The sequence below is a fragment of the Rhinatrema bivittatum genome, chromosome 2 (genome assembly GCF_901001135.1).
Source record: "Rhinatrema bivittatum chromosome 2, aRhiBiv1.1, whole genome shotgun sequence".
In the NCBI taxonomy this organism is placed as follows: domain Eukaryota; kingdom Metazoa; phylum Chordata; class Amphibia; order Gymnophiona; family Rhinatrematidae; genus Rhinatrema; species Rhinatrema bivittatum.
In genome coordinates this window covers 49,479,546-49,497,671 of record NC_042616.1, presented here as the reverse complement: position 1 = coordinate 49,497,671, position 18,126 = coordinate 49,479,546, and positions in this window count along the sequence as shown.

The following is an 18,126-nucleotide window of genomic DNA, read 5'->3' as shown; positions in this document are numbered from 1 at the left end:
ACAAAAAAGAAAGGTTTCATATTTTGGCCATGAAAATCATATCACAATTCTCACTTAAAACCATTTTTCAGGATTATAGTTAACCTTATAATTTTATTCATTAAAACAGAGATGAACTGATGATTATACATTTATGCATCTGGTCCAACAAAAACAATTTTTAAAAAGTCATTTAAATCTGCAGTGAATCTGCCTGCAGTGAAAGTTGAAGAGGTGATGCACGGGGGTCATTAAATGGCTGCCAGCCTGAAGTCATGAGGAGGGTAATTTTCAATCACCCAGCAAAAACCATGCATAAGTTACACAAACTTTCAAAGTGGACTTATGCGTATGAGTCTTTTTGGAAAATTATCCCACTAAATCTATTATGTGCACAGAAGTTTTTCCAGGAAATTTCCATGCATTATTTTGAAAATATACAAAAAAATGCATGTAAATCTAAACCTCGCCCCCAAATCCCACCCCCAGAAGCACCTCTGCTTAGTCCAGGCCAACTTAACGTGCGAACCATGAGGTACATGTGTAAGGTTACCCGCATATTGGTGTAAAGTTATACATATCAGATGATCAGTTTTGTAAAAGGCCATTCCTGTCTATAAAACATTATTTTACCCGAATTAATGCTTTTGAAAATTACCTCCAGAATGGGTGCTTGACCAATGGGTTTGCTTAGCAATAAGGGCCATCCTCATTGAGAAATCATGTGCTAAGGATACTTTAAACCAAAAACAAGTTCCACACAGTCTTTGAAATCCAAGCCATTGTCAGAGCATTGGGGTTCTTGGATTGGGAGGATAGGGATCATGAATCCAGTGGGGTAGAGTAGTCAGAAGCATCAGGGCTGCCAGGTCGGGCTGATAGTGATCATAGGTCCAACGGTCAAGCAGAGATGTTTAGATTTAGCCTACCTTTACTGTGGTCATAATTAGCCAGCCAATTTAACCAGCTAGTCCTAGCCAGCTAACTTTGCTCCTCTGACCTAATCCCACTCCTAGGGCCACCCAGTTTTAGAGAAGCTAAACTTAACCATCCAGTGAACCTAGGCAGCTAGATTTAGCTGCACTGTAGGGTGAAATTTTCACCTTAAGGGACCAAGCTGGATAACGTCTTATTCAGTATGCTAGATTCCTCTATGAATTGGACCCTCAATACTGAACAGAAGTATTTATTTAGGGTTTCTACTTTTTTCTTGTCACCTTCTATACAGTCATCCTTTTCTCCTACTATTCTTACAATCTCAACTGTTCTCTTTCTCCTTCCACTGACATACCAGAAAAAAAAGCCTTGTGGCTTTACTTTATCAGAACCATGTTTCTGTGGCAGCCTCTTTAGCAGAAAGACATGCCCAAAACCAAATTGATATCACATTACCTTTGCCCTATTTATCTTTTATGCCTTGCTTCCGCCGTCCTGACTGCTTTCTCTGCTGCTTTCAGCTTTACCAGATATTCTTTCCGATGCTCCTCTTTCTGAGATCCCTTGCACATTTGGAATATAATTTTCAATAAAACTTAGGGGGCCTACATTTTCACCTGAAAATTTACCTAAATTTAGGCCTGGTATTCATTTTCCTAGATTTAGACTCCTAAGTTAGGTGTCTAGAGCTGAAAATCAGTGATAAGTTCCTGTAACATCAATTGTCTGTGGGTTGCCCCAGGAGCAAGCAGCTTAATGTCTGGAGAGGCAAATCCAAATGGTAAAAGTTCTCCAACCTATGATAGGATGGATCAACTTTGGGGGGGTGGGGGTGGGGCTCTATATGTTAGGGATGTCATAGAGACAAACAGAATAAAGATCCTGCAGGTGCCTAAATGCACCGTGGACGTTTTATGGATAGAAATTCTATGTGTGATGGGGAAGAGTTTAGCAGTGGGGGTATACTATTATCCACTTGGCCAGAATGAACAGATGGACAATGGAAATTAGGGAGGCTAACACATTTGGGAGATTTCAATTACCCCAATATTAACTGGGTGCATGTCATATCAGGACATGCTAGGGAGGTGATATTTATAGATGAAATAAATGACAGTTTCATAGAACAGCTGGTCCAGGAACCAATGAGAGAGGGAGCTATTTTAAATCTAATTCTTAGTGGAATGCAGGATTCGGTGTGAGAGGTAACAGTAGTGAGGCCACATGGTAACAGTGATCATAATATGATCAAATTTGACTTAATAGCTGGAGGGAGAAAATTAAGGAAAACTACTGCTCTAATATTTAACTTTCAAAAGGGAGGCTTTAATTGAAGTGAGGAAAATAGGTAGAAAAAAATCTAAAAGGTGCAGCTACAAATATTAAGAGTTTACGTCAGGCGTGGATATTGTTTAAAAACACTATCTTGGAAGCCCAGACCAGATATATTCCATACATTTAAAAAAGAGGAAGAAAGGCGCAACGACTGCTGGCATGGTTAATGTTGCACCAGAGGTGGACCCTTGAGCCAAGGTAGGGTTGACACAAACCGTAGGTAGGGACCTATGGGTCCCCACTCTTGGCAGGTGGAGAGGGCTGATGAACAGAAGCCAAATGGAGCTTCAGCCCTCGTTCCCCGCAGATTGAGCCTTTGGGTGCCGGGGCTGGCTGGACTTAGGTGGGCCTCTGTATGACGCCAATGAAAAGATGGTAATCAGCCCAGAGACAGCAGAGGGAAGATAGTACAGTCTTACACTGGACGAGGTAGTATCCTGGAAACTCGAGCCCCAAAGGAACATAGGCAGACAGGGGGCGCCCGAAGAAGAGCAGGCCAAAGCCTGAATAGACCAAGTCCAGGAAGTAGGCTGAAGAAGCGTCAAAGAACAGGCTTGAGTCAGAGCTGGCAGCAGACTGGACGTAGGGGCAAGCAAGGCTGAGGTCTGAACACAGAGATGATCAAGCATGGTCCAACGTTGCGGAAGTCTGAGTCTGGAGAAAGGCAACAACGAAGTCAAGCAATGCAAAGGTCTGGGTCAGGAGAGAGGCAACAACGTAGTCAGGCGATGTAGAGGTCTGGGACTGGAGAGAGGCAACAGCGTAGTCAGGCGATGCAGAGGTCTGGGCTTGGAGAGAGGCAATAGCGTGGTCAGGCAATGCAGAGGTCTGGGTCTGGAGAGAGGCAACAACGTAGTCAGGCAATGCAGAGGTCTGAGACTGGAGACAGGCAACAGCGTAGTCAGGCGATGCAGAGGTCTGGGACTGGAGAGAGGCAACAGCGTAGTCAGGCGATGCAGAGGTCTGGGTCTGGAGAGAGGCAACAGCGTAGTCAGGCGATGCAGAGGTCTGGGCTTGGAGAGAGGCAATAGCGTGGTCAGGCAATGCAGAGGTCTGGGTCTGGAGAGAGGCAACAACGTAGTCAGGCAATGCAGAGGTCTGAGACTGGAGACAGGCAACAGCGTAGTCAGGCGATGCAGAGGTCTGGGACTGGAGAGAGGCAACAGCGTAGTCAGGCGATGCAGAGGTCTGGGTCTGGAGAGAGGCAACAACGTAGTCAGGCGATGCAGAGGTCTGTGTCTGGAGAGAGGCAACAGCGTAGTCAGGCGATGCAGAGGTCTGGGTCTGGAGAGAGGCAACAGCGTAGTCAGGCGATGCAGAGGTCTGGGTCTGGAGAGAGGCAACAGCATAGTCAGGCGATGCAGAGGTCTGGGTCTGGAGACAGTCAACAGCGTAGTCAGGCGATGCAGAGGTCTGGGTCTGGAGAGAGGCAACAGCGTAGTCAGGCGATACAGAGATCTGTGTCTGGAGAGAGGCAACAGCGTAATCAGGCGATGCAGGGGTCTGGGTCTGGAGAGAGGCAACAGCGTAGTCAGGCGATGCAGAGGTCTGGGTCTGGAGAGAGGCAACAGCGTAATCAGGCGATGCAGAGGTCTGGGTCTGGAGAGAGGCAACAGCGTAGTCAGGCGATGCAGAAGTCTGGGACTGGAGAGAGGCAACAGCGTAGTCAGGCGATGCAGAGGTCTGGGACTGGAGAGAGGCAACAGCGTAGTCAGGCGATGCAGAGGTCTGGGTCTGGAGAGAGGCAACAGCGTAGTCAGGCGATGCAGGGGTCTGGGTCTGGAGAGAGGCAACAGCGTAGTCAGGCGATGCAGAGGTCTGGGACTGGAGAGAGGCAACAGCGTAGTCAGGCGATGCAGGGGTCTGGGTCTGGAGAGAGGCAACAGCGTAGTCAGGCGATGCAGAGGTCTGGGTCTGGAGAGAGGCAACAGCGTAATCAGGCGATGCAGAGGTCTGGGTCTGGAGAGAGGCAACAGCGTAGTCAGGCGATGCAGAGGTCTGGGACTGGAGAGAGGCAACAGCGTAGTCAGGCGATGCAGAGGTCTGGGACTGGAGAGAGGCAACAGCGTAGTCAGGCGATGCAGAGGTCTGGGACTGGAGAGAGGCAACAGCGTAGTCAGGCGATGCAGAGGTCTGGGTCTGGAGAGAGGCAACAGCGTAGTCAGGCGATGCAGAGGTCTGGGTCTGGAGAGAGGCAACAGCGTAGGCAGGCGATGCAGAGGTCTGGGTCTGGAGAGAGGCAACAGCGTAGTCAGGCGATGCAGAGGTCTGGGACTGGAGAGAGGCAACAGCGTAGTCAGGCGATGCAGAGGTCTGGGACTGGAGAGAGGCAACAGCGTAGTCAGGCGATGCAGAGGTCTGGGTCTGGAGAGAGGCAACAGCGTAGTCAGGCGATGCAGAGGTCTGGGTCTGGAGAGAGGCAACAGCGTAGTCAGGCGATGCAGAGGTCTGGGTCTGGAGAGAGGCAACAGCGTAGGCAGGCGATGCAGAGGTCTGGGTCTGGAGAGAGGCAACAGCGTAGTCAGGCGATGCAGAGGTCTGGGTCTGGAGAGAGGCAACAGCGTAGTCAGGCGATGCAGAGGTCTGGGTCTGGAGAGAGGCAACATCGTAGTCAGGTGATGCAGAGGTCTGAGTCTGGAGACAGGCAACAGCGTAATCAGGCGATGCAGAGGTCTGGGTCTGGAGACAGTTAACAGCGTAGTCAGGCGATGCAGAGGTCTGGGTCTGGAGAGAGGCAACAGCGTAATCAGGCGATGCAGAGGTCTGGGTCTGGAGAGAGGCAACAGCGTAGTCAGGCGATGCAGAGGTCTGGGTCTGGAGAGAGGCAACAGCGTAATCAGGCGATGCAGAGGTCTGGGTCTGGAGAGAGGCAACAGCGTAGTCAGGCGATGCAGAGGTCTGGGACTGGAGAGAGGCAACAGCGTAGTCAGGCGATGCAGAGGTCTGGGACTGGAGAGAGGCAACAGCGTAGTCAGGCGATGCAGAGGTCTGGGACTGGAGAGAGGCAACAGCGTAGTCAGGCGATGCAGAGGTCTGGGTCTGGAGAGAGGCAACAGCGTAGTCAGGCGATGCAGAGGTCTGGGTCTGGAGAGAGGCAACAGCGTAGTCAGGCGATGCAGAGGTCTGGGTCTGGAGAGAGGCAACAGCGTAGTCAGGCGATGCAGAGGTCTGGGTCTGGAGACAGGCAACAGCGTAGTCAGGCGATGCAGAGGTCTGGGTCTGGAGAGAGGCAACAGCGTAGTCAGGCGATGCAGAGGTCTGGGTCTGGAGAGAGGCAACAGCGTAGTCAGGCGATGCAGAGGTCTGGGTCTGGAGAGAGGCAACAGCGTAGTCAGGCGATGCAGAGGTCTGGGACTGGAGAGAGGCAACAGCGTAGTCAGGCGATGCAGAGGTCTGGGTCTGGAGAGAGGCAACAGCGTAGTCAGGCAATGCAGAGGTCTGGGTCTGGAGAGAGGCAACAGCGTAGTCAGGTGATGCAGAGGTCTGGGTCTGGAGAGAGGCAACAGCGTAATCAGACGATGCAGAGGTCTGGGTCTGGAGAGAGGCAACAGCGTAGTCAGGCAATGCAGAGGTCTGTGTCTGGAGAGAGGCAACAGTGTAGTCAGGCGATACAGAGGTCTGTGTCTGGAGAGAGGCATCAGCATAGTCAGGCGATGCAGAGGTCTGTGTCTGGAGAGAGGCAACAGCGTAGTCAGGTGATGCAGAGGTCTGAGTCTGGAGAGAGGCAACAGCGTAATCAGGCGATGCAGAGGTCTGGGTCTGGAGACAGTTAACAGCGTAGTCAGGCGATGCAGAGGTCTGGGTCTGGAGAGAGGCAACAGCGTAATCAGGCGATGCAGAGGTCTGGGTCTGGAGAGAGGCAACAGCGTAGTCAGGCGATGCAGAGGTCTGGGTCTGGAGAGAGGCAACAGCGTAATCAGGCGATGCAGAGGTCTGGGTCTGGAGAGAGGCAACAGCGTAGTCAGGCGATGCAGAGGTCTGGGACTGGAGAGAGGCAACAGCGTAGTCAGGCGATGCAGAGGTCTGGGACTGGAGAGAGGCAACAGCGTAGTCAGGCGATGCAGAGGTCTGGGACTGGAGAGAGGCAACAGCGTAGTCAGGCGATGCAGAGGTCTGGGTCTGGAGAGAGGCAACAGCGTAGTCAGGCGATGCAGAGGTCTGGGTCTGGAGAGAGGCAACAGCGTAGTCAGGCGATGCAGAGGTCTGGGTCTGGAGAGAGGCAACAGCGTAGTCAGGCGATGCAGAGGTCTGGGTCTGGAGACAGGCAACAGCGTAGTCAGGCGATGCAGAGGTCTGGGTCTGGAGAGAGGCAACAGCGTAGTCAGGCAATGCAGAGGTCTGGGTCTGGAGAGAGGCAACAGCGTAGTCAGGCGATGCAGAGGTCTGGGTCTGGAGAGAGGCAACAGCGTAGTCAGGCGATGCAGAGGTCTGGGACTGGAGAGAGGCAACAGCGTAGTCAGGCGATGCAGAGGTCTGGGTCTGGAGAGAGGCAACAGCGTAGTCAGGCAATGCAGAGGTCTGGGTCTGGAGAGAGGCAACAGCGTAGTCAGGTGATGCAGAGGTCTGGGTCTGGAGAGAGGCAACAGCGTAATCAGACGATGCAGAGGTCTGGGTCTGGAGAGAGGCAACAGCGTAGTCAGGCAATGCAGAGGTCTGTGTCTGGAGAGAGGCAACAGTGTAGTCAGGCGATACAGAGGTCTGTGTCTGGAGAGAGGCATCAGCATAGTCAGGCGATGCAGAGGTCTGTGTCTGGAGAGAGGCAACAGCGTAGTCAGGTGATGCAGAGGTCTGAGTCTGGAGACAGGCAACAGCGTAATCAGGCGATGCAGAGGTCTGGGTCTGGAGACAGTTAACAGCGTAGTCAGGCGATGCAGAGGTCTGGGTCTGGAGAGAGGCAACAGCGTAGTCAGGCGATGCAGAGGTCTGGGTCTGGAGAGAGGCAACAGCGTAGTCAGGCGATGCAGAGGTCTGGGTCTGGAGAGAGGCAACAGCGTAATCAGGCGATGCAGAGGTCTGGGTCTGGAGAGAGGCAACAGCGTAGTCAGGCGATGCAGAGGTCTGGGACTGGAGAGAGGCAACAGCGTAGTCAGGCGATGCAGAGGTCTGGGACTGGAGAGAGGCAACAGCGTAGTCAGGCGATGCAGAGGTCTGGGACTGGAGAGAGGCAACAGCGTAGTCAGGCGATGCAGAGGTCTGGGTCTGGAGAGAGGCAACAGCGTAGTCAGGCGATGCAGAGGTCTGGGTCTGGAGAGAGGCAACAGCGTAGTCAGGCGATGCAGAGGTCTGGGTCTGGAGAGAGGCAACAGCGTAGTCAGGCGATGCAGAGGTCTGGGTCTGGAGACAGGCAACAGCGTAGTCAGGCGATGCAGAGGTCTGGGTCTGGAGAGAGGCAACAGCGTAGTCAGGCGATGCAGAGGTCTGGGTCTGGAGAGAGGCAACAGCGTAGTCAGGCGATGCAGAGGTCTGGGTCTGGAGAGAGGCAACAGCGTAGTCAGGCGATGCAGAGGTCTGGGTCTGGAGACAGGCAACAGCGTAGTCAGGTGATGCAGAGGTCTGGGTCTGGAGAGAGGCAACAGTGTAGTCAGGCGATGCAGAGGTCTGGGTCTGGAGAGAGGCAACAGCGTAGTCAGGCGATGCAGAGGTCTGGGACTGGAGAGAGGCAACAGCGTAGTCAGGCGATGCAAAGGTCTGGGTCTGGAGAGAGGCAACAGCCTATTCAGGCGATGCAGAGGTCTGGGTCTGGAGAGAGGCAACAGCGTAGTCAGGCGATGCAGAGGTCTGGGTCTGGAGAGAGGCAACAGCGTAGTCAGGTGATGCAGAGGTCTGGGTCTGGAGAGAGGCAACAGCGTAGTCAGGCGATGCAGAGGTCTGGGTCTGGAGAGAGGCAACAGCGTAGTCAGGTGATGCAGAGGTCTGGGTCTGGAGAGAAGCAACAGCGTAGTCAGGCGATGCAGAGGTCTGTGTCTGGAGAGAGGCAACAGCGTAATCAGGCGATGCAGAGGTCTGGGTCTGGAGACAGTCAACAGCATAGTCAGGCGATGCAGAGGTCTGTGTCTGGAGAGAGGCAACAGCGTAGACAGGCGATGCAGAGGTCTGGGACTGGAGAGAGGCAACAGCGTAGTCAGGCGATGCAGAGGTCTGGGTCTGGAGAGAGGCAACAGCGTAGTCAGGCGATGCAGAGGTCTGGGTCTGGAGAGAGTCAACAGCATAGTCAGGCGATGCAGAGGTCTGGGACTGAAGAGAGGCAACAGCGTAGTCAGGTGATGCAGAGGTCTGTGTCTGGAGAGAGGCAACAGCGTAGTCAGGTGATGCAGAGGTCTGAGTCTGGAGACAGGCAACAGCGTAGTCAGGCGATGCAGAGGTCTGGGTCTGGAGAGAGGCAACAGCATAGTCAGGCGATGCAGAGGTCTGCGTCTGGAGAGAGGCAAAAGCGTAGTCAGGCGATGCAGAGGTCTGGGTCTGGAGAGATGCAACAGCGTAATCAGGCGATGCAGAGGTCTGGGTCTGGAGAGAGGCAACAGCATAGTCAGACGATGCAGAGATCTGCGTCTGGAGAGAGGCAAAAGCGTAGTCAGGCGATGCAGAGGTCTGGGTCTGGAGAGATGCAACAGCGTAATCAGGCGATGCAGAGGTCTGGGTCTGGAGACAGTCAACAGCATAGTCAGGCGATGCAGAGGTCTGGGACTGAAGAGAGGCAACAGCGTAGTCAGGCGATGCAGAGGTCTGGGTCTGGAGAGAGGCAACAGCGTAGTCAGGCGATGCAGAGGTCTGGGACTGGAGAGAGGCAACAGCGTAGTCAGGCGATGCAGAGTTCTGGGTCTGGAGAGAGGCAACAGCATAGTCAGGCGATGCAGAGGTCTGGGTCTGGAGAGAGGCAACAGCGTAGTCAGGCGATACAGAGGTCTGTGTCTGGAGAGAGGCAACAGCGTAGTCAGGTGATGCAGAGGTCTGGGTCTGGAGAGAGGCAACAGCGTAGTCAGGCGATGCAGAGGTCTGGGACTGGAGAGAGGCAACAGTGTAGTCAGGTGATGCAGAGGTCTGGGTCTGGAGAGAGGCAACAGCGTAGTCAGGCGATGCAGAGGTCTGGGTCTGGAGAGAGGCAACAGCGTAGACAGGTGATGCAGAGGTCTGTGTCTGGAGAGAGGCAACAGTGTAGTCAGGTGATGCAGAGGTCTGGGTCTGGAGAGAGGCAACAGCGTAGTCAGGCGATGCAGAGGTCTGGGTCTGGAGAGAGGCAACAGCGTAGACAGGTGATGCAGAGGTCTGTGTCTGGAGAGAGGCAACAGCCTAGTCAGGAGATACAGAGGTCTGGGTCTGGAGACAGGCAACAGCGTAGTCAGGCGATGCAGAGGTCTGGGTCTGGAGACAGGCAACAGCGTAATCAGGCGATGCAGAGGTCTGTGTCTGGAGAGAGGCAACAGCGTAGTCAGGCGATACAGAGGTCTGTGTCTGGAGAGAGGCAACAGCGTAGTCAGGCGATGCAGAGGTCTGGGTCTGCAGAGAGGCAACAGCTTCGTCAGGCAATACAGAGGTCTGGATCTGGAGAGAGGCAACAGCGTAGTCAAGAGAAAGCAAAGTCAAAGTCCATGAAGGCAATCCAAAGGAATGTGAAGAACAGGAACGAAGAGGCGCGGAGTCAGGAATCAGGAACAGTGAGGAACATGAACACGGGAGTGAGAAGAAACTCTCAGGAGGCAACGAGTACTCAACCAGCGAGGAGACCTATTGCAAAGGCAAAGCTAGAGAGCGGTACAGAGAGGGGTGACCAAACCGATAAAGAGGAATGGCTCCCCTATAAGGAAAGGCTAAAGAGGCTAGAGCTGTTCAACTTGGAAAGAGATGGCTGAAGAGGGATACAATGAATCGGCAAATGTGAATCGGCTGTTGATGACACTTCATGAAGTTAGTAAGCAGTGCATTAAATCCAGGAAAATATGTTTTCTTTCAACGCACAATTAAGCTCTGGAATTTATTGCTGGAGGATAAGGTAAAAGACAGTAAGGGGCAGATTTTAAATACAAAAGGTATAGCTAAGCATAGACAGTACAAAATTGTAGTTACAAAGTATAGACATACAATATATGCAACAAAGAGGTCACTGTTTCACCAAGACAGCTTCATCAGGGGGATTTGTAACACCTATGTGTTGCTGACTTTGAAACACGGTTCGTTTATTCATCACCTTTTTGGCAAAACATCATTACTTGGCAACGCTATTTGATGACATTTTTTTCCATTTGGTCCCAAACCACACGTGAGCTAGAAGAATTCATTGTTTGGTTAAATCAATGTGATATAAATCTCATATTCTCTGTTCACTATCACAATACACATATCTATTTTCTGGATCTTTGGATTAAAATTGAGAACCAGTCCATTACTACAACTCTCTACAGGAAACCAGTAGATAAAAACACCATGCTACATCAATCTAGTTTCTATTCCAGAAATCTTAAACAACACATTCCTGTTGGACAATTCTTTAGTTTAAGAAGGATTTGCTCCTCTATCTCTGAATATATTAACTCAATGGTTTTTGGACCGTGGATATACCCATAAATGGATTTGCCATGTTTACAAAAGAGCCCTTTATGCAAACCGGGAAAATCTGCTTATTAATACTGTACGGCTTCCAATAGAAAGGATGGTCTGTACACTCCAATTTTCAAATAGAGCCTTTAAAATTAGGGCTATTATACCAAAACATTGGCATATTTTGCCAGGATTATGCCCTTTTGATGAACCTCCCATCTTTGCATTTAGAAAAAATAAAAACTTGTGTGACCTTCTGGTATCTTCCACTCTACCGACTCGTCCATTCTGTATTGAGGCACCTTCACATAAAGCCAGCATGTGGACACTGTACAGTTTGTACTCACTCTTTGAATATTTCTGTTTCATCATCTTAATTTAACCAAACCTTATATCATCCCAGAGCAGTTTAATTGCCAATCCTGCCATGTCATATATGCTATCATTTGCCCTTGTTCACTAAGGGGGTCATTTTCTATTGATATCGCACTCGAAAAAGGACTTTTCGCGTGCAATAACTTCATAGGGGCGGAGTCGGGGCGGCGTCGGCACCGAAAGAGGAGGAGTCGGAGAAGCTCCGGGGCAGACACGGTGGAAACATCAGTGGTGGCGAAAAGGTAGGAACCCTTATCGCTGCCATTAGTACACCCAATAGCACCACCTTTTACGATGGTGCTATTGGGTGCGAAAGCTGGCAGCGATAACACCGCGGTGGTGCGATCGCTGCTGGCTTTCGCAGGCCTGCCCCCCACTTCCCCCCCCCCCCGCCCCCATTAGCATCAGGATTCAGGAAGCCACGGTAGTTTAGAAAATCCAGCCCTAATTTATATTGGACACACAGGCAGACAAATCTGCAAGTGTAATATTGAACATAGATGTTATATACACACTGCTAAAACTGAAGCTCCCTTAATGGAACATTGGCAAACCTATAATCACATTATTGAAGACCTATCATTTTTTGATATTTTTAAAGTATGATTGAAAAGAGGGGGTTTACATCTCACGTGCCCTGAGACAAAGAGAACAATATTTCATTTTCCAATGGGGCACTTTACAGCTGAGAGGGCTCAACCAAGAAATTGAGTGGGCAGCATTTCTGTAATTGGCTATTTTTTTGTGAATGAATTCATATAACCCATGGCTTTATATATCATTCAGTCATTGTTTTTTTACACCCATGTACACACAATTAGACAGTCTTGCCTTTTTCATCCTTGTTTCCACACATGCTCAGTCAAAGGTCTCTGTGTTTAAAAGATCAGCACAGGACCAATTTGTTTTTCACTTCCGGTCTGAAACGCCATCGGCACTTTATGCAGGCGCCTTGGAACGTGTTCCCTACACCACCTCCATCAAGGTATTTCTTAAACTTTGTCCTCTTCTTAATGTTTTTTCATCAAAATACTTTAATATACAGCTGTCCATTATTTTCATATTTATATACCCATGTGTTGTTAAAATTTGTTGATAGGAGCAGTTTGAAACGCTGTCGGCAACCTGAACTCTATTCACCCCTGAACACTATTCTTATCAGGTACATTTTTGAGCTTTTTTCAAATCAAAATATGCACACGAAACGATTTTCTCATCGCATTGGTTTGGGTTGGTCCACTCTCATAGATTTTTGTGCCAGGAAGAGCGTTTCACCATGTTACTTACAAAACAAAGGTGTTACAAATCCCCCTGATGAAGCTGCCTTGGTGAAACAGTGTCCTCTGTTGGGGTACTTTGTTGCATATATTGTATCAATCTATACTTTATAACTACAATTTTGTACTTTTTTTGTATTTTATTGCACCCATGTTTGTGTGATTGTATGATATGGATGTTGCTATATGTCTTTTAAGTAATTAGACATCGTGTCAATTTTTTAGGTATTAAAATTGTATTAGAGAACTGATTAGTGCTTTTTGACTATTAGGTGAATGAGTATTTAGTAAATAATTTACTATTGTATTAGAGTTAGCAATTCCTTTCTTTCTTGTTTTTGAATTTATGCCTTTTGGGCATTAAATGTACCTTCATTATACTGTTACCCATACAATATCCGCCATCTTGGATGTGCATCTTTTCCTGTCCTCAGACAGCCATTGCCATTTGGAAAAATGTGTTTCCCGTTCTGGTCTATGTCATGAAAAAGGGATAGAAAGAAGAATGTTTCAGGTGTGGCTTTGATGTACTTTGTGAAATGTCAACAAAGGGATGAGGCTAAGGGGGGGCAAGGACTGGAAATGAACATTGATTGGTTGGGAGGGAGGGTCAGTGTGCAGGGCTTAACCCAGAAGTGAAAGTTGATTGGTTGAGATGACCTGTAAAAAAATAAGTCTGCCAAGAGGTGTACCTTTCATATTACTTATGGGAACTAACCTCCCATCCACTTCTGCCTGGCATGCAGCTGCTCCAACCATTCCCCTCCAGATGGCGCAGCTTCCAGGCCTTCTTCTTGAGGTCTTCTATCTGTACAGATGAGACACTTCAATAAAAGGCTGTTAGCTGAATGATGCAAGTTCTGTGACTTCTTCAATGTCATGTTTCCATTCACGCCACTTAACTCTTGACCCACTGTACCAGTGGCTCTTCACTGTCCCTTCTGACATTAATATAAGCAGTGTGGCTTCCACACCTGTCCTCCCCTCAAAGCCTGTCACAGCAAATGGCACTTTAATGTTAAGAGCTGTGGTGTCAGATTAGTGGCCCCTGCAGCACATTCACTGGTACACACTGCCCCTAAATTCGAAATAGGATTCTTCAAATCCCCCCAACTCCAAATATGCCTATTTTACCTCCCCCCAGGCCTCCTTGAAAACAATGCCTCCCCCCTTATTGAATTAATTGCTGACAACATCAATATGGATACACCTACTATCCTACTTGGAGATTTCAACCTCCACGTAGACGCCAACCCCCCTTCCCCCTCATGTGAAGCTTTTTTAGCTACTATGACTGCCATGGGCTTTATGCAAACCATAACCACCCCTACACACAAAGCAGGCCACACTTTAGATCTCATCTTCATTAACTCCCATTTCCTCCACCCCAAAACACCAAAATGCACTCCCGTTCCCTGGTCCGATCACTTCCTCATCAAAACCAATCTCACCATAACTAAAACCTCACTTTCAACAACTTTTCAATTCAGAAAACCCTGCTCCAAAGATGACCTAATCCTCTCTCTCACTGATGCATTCAATGACCTCGATCTTTCCAATCCTGAATCTGCCATCTCCAATTGGAGCAATACTACCAACAAAATCGCCAACAATATCTGCCCCTTATCAACTAAAGTACTCAAAACCTCCCACAACTCCAAAAAACCATGGTACACACCAGAACTAAAAACACTCAAATGCAACCTACGGAAATTAGAAAAGAAATGATGCATGACCCCCTCCCCCTCACATCAGGCCTCATACAAATCTACACTTGCTCTCCACAGAACCACTATTGACAATACCAAACGTGACTTCTTTGCCCTAAGAATACATAACATTCAACTCAATGCCAAAGCCTTCTTTTCCTTTGTATCTGACCTTACCAAAATTACATCCCTCCCAATGCAGACAACAACAATAAGACCATGTGTGATGACCTCGCCCGCTTTTTCCATGACAAAATCTCTAAGCTTGCATCAAGCTTTCCCCCATCTTTCCCACCACCTCCCCCATCAACCATCCTAACATTCCACACGTGACCCTATACTCCTTTGAAACTACATCCTCCTCCAAAATAGAAAGCCTCCTCAAAAAAAATTAAACCTGCATCACACCCCACCGACACTATTCCCACCAAACATCTCCTAACGATTCCTACTACGCGGACGACATCCAAATCCTTATCCCCATTACAGAATCCATCTTCAGATCCCTTGAGTTCTGGAAAACCTGCCTCAAATCTATCACCCTCCTCCTATCCAATCTCAACCTCGCCCTTAACACATCAAAAACCGAAATCCTCATTATCTCTCACAACCCCAACACTTCAACCACCACAAACATCAACACTCTTCCCCTCGCAATTACTATCGCTGCACAAGTTCGAGAACTAAGAGTCATCCTAGACAGCCAATTGAACCTTAAACAATTCATAAACACCACTATGAAGGAATGCTACCACAAACTTCACATCTTAAAAAAACTTAAACCTCTGCTCCACTTTAATGACTTTCGCACAGTCCTTCAAGCCTTAATATTCTCTAAATTAGATTATTGTAACTCCCTCCTTCTAGGCCTCCCCACATCCATCATCAAACCCCTCCAGATGCTACAAAATTCCGCAGCCAGAATACTCACCAACACATGCAGAACAGACCATATTACCCCATCCTAAAAAACCTCCACTGACTCCCAATCCCTTTCAGAATCCGCTACAAGTGCCTCACTATCCTACACAAGACAATACACAACCGAGATGTACACTGGCTCAAAGACTCCCTACATTACCATACACCCATCAGACCCACCAGATCTGCCTACAAGGTTACCTTACACACACCCACTTCAAAATCTGCCTGTCTCACTGCCACAAAAGAGAGCACTAACTATTGCAGGACCCACTAACTGGAAATGCATGCCTCCTGAACTGCAATTAGAGCCCTGCTCACAAAAATTTAAAAAAAAACTTAAAACCTGGCTCTTCAAACAGGCCTTTCCATAATACCCCCCCCCCCCAGCTCCCTCACACATCCTCTCCCCCCCGCACCAATTTGTATATATTTGTATATATTAGTAAGAGTTTATTCATATCAAGTTTTCCAGGTTAATCCGTCCTAATTCTTCACACCCTTGCTCTTTATCTAGACTTGTTCTGTATCTCCTCCTTTTTATTTTATTTTTATCACTGTAAAGTTACCGAGTTCTTTGTATTTCTTTTTCCCAAATTTGTTCCGTGTAAACCAATGTGATGTCCTTCGAATGTCAGAATAAAAAAGTGTCAAATAATAAAATAAATAAATTTACACAGGTATTGTATCTCAATACAGTTTATGTAATAACAGTGAAAACATAACCTTTTTTTTTTTTTAACCTAACAGGTAACTCACAGTTTGGGTAAAGCTTATTTCCAGTCCAGGTATTCCGTCTGGGTCATTTCACAGTAGGTTCTAAACATAGACAGCACATAAACACAACTGGCAATCTGTGGCTCTGTGACAAAACTCCAGCCCGAAACCCAGGCAGATTCTGATTTAAGGGCAGCAATAACACTCCCCCTCCCCCCCCCCCCCCCCCCCCCCCCCAACAACATGTGTCCTTGGCTGCTCTTTGCACATCATCACCACCCCTGAAATTTTCCAAGCGCCACAAGGGCATTGGTGATGTCCTCTGAAACTCCTTGCAGGGCTGTGTTGCTCTCCTAGCTGTGGCTATGGGGCTGCCCACTGATCCAGTATATCCATGTACGAGGAAGCAGCTTAACACATGAAACCTTTTCCTTGGTTTCTGTGTAAAACTGCATTCTGTTACGCCCGTCATTCGCAGATGGCTGTGACCACTAATGCTCACTTCTTTCTTAAGAACATAAGAACATAAGAAATTGCCATACTGGGTCAGACCAAGGGTCCATCAAGCCCAGCATCCTGTTTCCAACAGAGGCCAAAACCAGGCCACAAGAACCTGGCAATTACCCAAACACTAAGAAGATCCCATGCTACTGATGCAATTAATAGCGGTGGCTATTCCCTAAATAAAATTGATTAATAGCCATTAATGGACTTCTCCTCCAAGAACTTATCCAAACCTTTTTTGAACCCAGCTACACTAACTGCACTAACCACATCCTCTGGCAACAAATTCCAGAGCTTTATTGTGCGTTGAGTGAAAAAGAATTTTCTCTGATTAGTCTTAAATGTGCTACTTGCTAACTTCATGGAATGCCCCCTAGTCCTTCTATTATTCGAAAGTGAAAATAACCGAGTCACATCTACTCGTTCAAGACCTCTCATGATCTTAAAGACCTCTATCATATCCCCCCTTAGCCGTCTCTTCTCCAAGCTGAACAGCCCTAACCTCTTCAGCCTTTCCTCATAGGGGAGCTGTTCCATCCCCTTTTATCATTTTGGTTGCCCTTCTCTGTACCTTCTCCATCGCAACTATATCTTTTTTGCCTTCTCATCACTGGGGAGAGTGGCGGCCTCCGCCAGCTACTGCTGACCTTCCTGGTGTTCCTGGGACAGCGTGGGTGCTGCCGACCGCCATCCTGCCTTCGGGATCACTTAGGCACGCACAGGCCAGTCTTAAGCACATCATGGTGGGAACCTCGGGGGCATCCCTCCGGATGAAGTCTTCACTCTCCTATACTTAAGCTGGCTGGCCCTGCCTATTGATGAGTTAGCAAGGAGTTCCCACATTGCTGAATCCGCTTCAGTCATAAGGCAAGGGAAGGAAGGTGCAGATTCTTGGGGTGCAGGGAAAGAGATCGTGGGGTTGAAGCTGATTTGTCTTATAATTAAGCAGTAGATGGAACGTAAAAAGCTGTTCTGTAACACGGTTACAGGCATGTAAAACAGCTGCTGGCTTGGCTGGGACTAACCCACTCTCACGGCAATGAATACCGGAGAAATCTCCTCAGCTGAGGTAAGGGCGAGAGCCTATAGGAGAGAGCCCTGGACCCAGTGACTCAGGAGGGAACCTGAAGGGAGGGGGCCTTTGTTAAAGGCCCCCTCCCTTTTACAGGCAGGGCCTTCAGACTTCTCTGCTGGGTTACCAAAGGTGTCACATTTACTTTGAAGGAAGGGCTGTGGTAAACACAGGTTGTCTGTCCCAAATACAAACACAAACATGTACCCATTAATGGGGACAGAACATACGGACTTCCTGCTCCAGCTGCTGCACTTTGTCGTGAGACGCTCTGGGTACCCGCTCCTCGGGGTCCTTCCTCATCTCTGGCTATCCGCTCTTCAGAGGGCCTTCTGCCTTGGACTGCTGTCTGTTCCCGTTCCCTGGGACCTCTTCTGGAACTGCCACTCTGTGAGTACCTTAACTCCGCGGACCACTACTATACCAGCCTTATTGTGGGATCCTCTCCGGTGTAACCTTTGCCTCAGGCCACTGCCGTGTCATCTCTAAGTGAGGAACACCGGTATACCCTGCGCTGCAGGCCACTATCACATCATTGCTACAGGACCCTCACCCGTGAGTACCTCGGGCCACTACCATACCATCACTAAGTGAGGAATCCTTCAGTGTACCCTGCGCTGCAGGCCACTACTGTATCACCACTACGGAGAAACTTCTTCGGCATACTCTGCTCTGTGGGCCACTACCAGATCTCCACATCTGAGGTATTCCCTCTGGGCATACCCCTCTGCTCAGTCCTTGTTACTTTCCTGCACCCCCCACTCCGCGG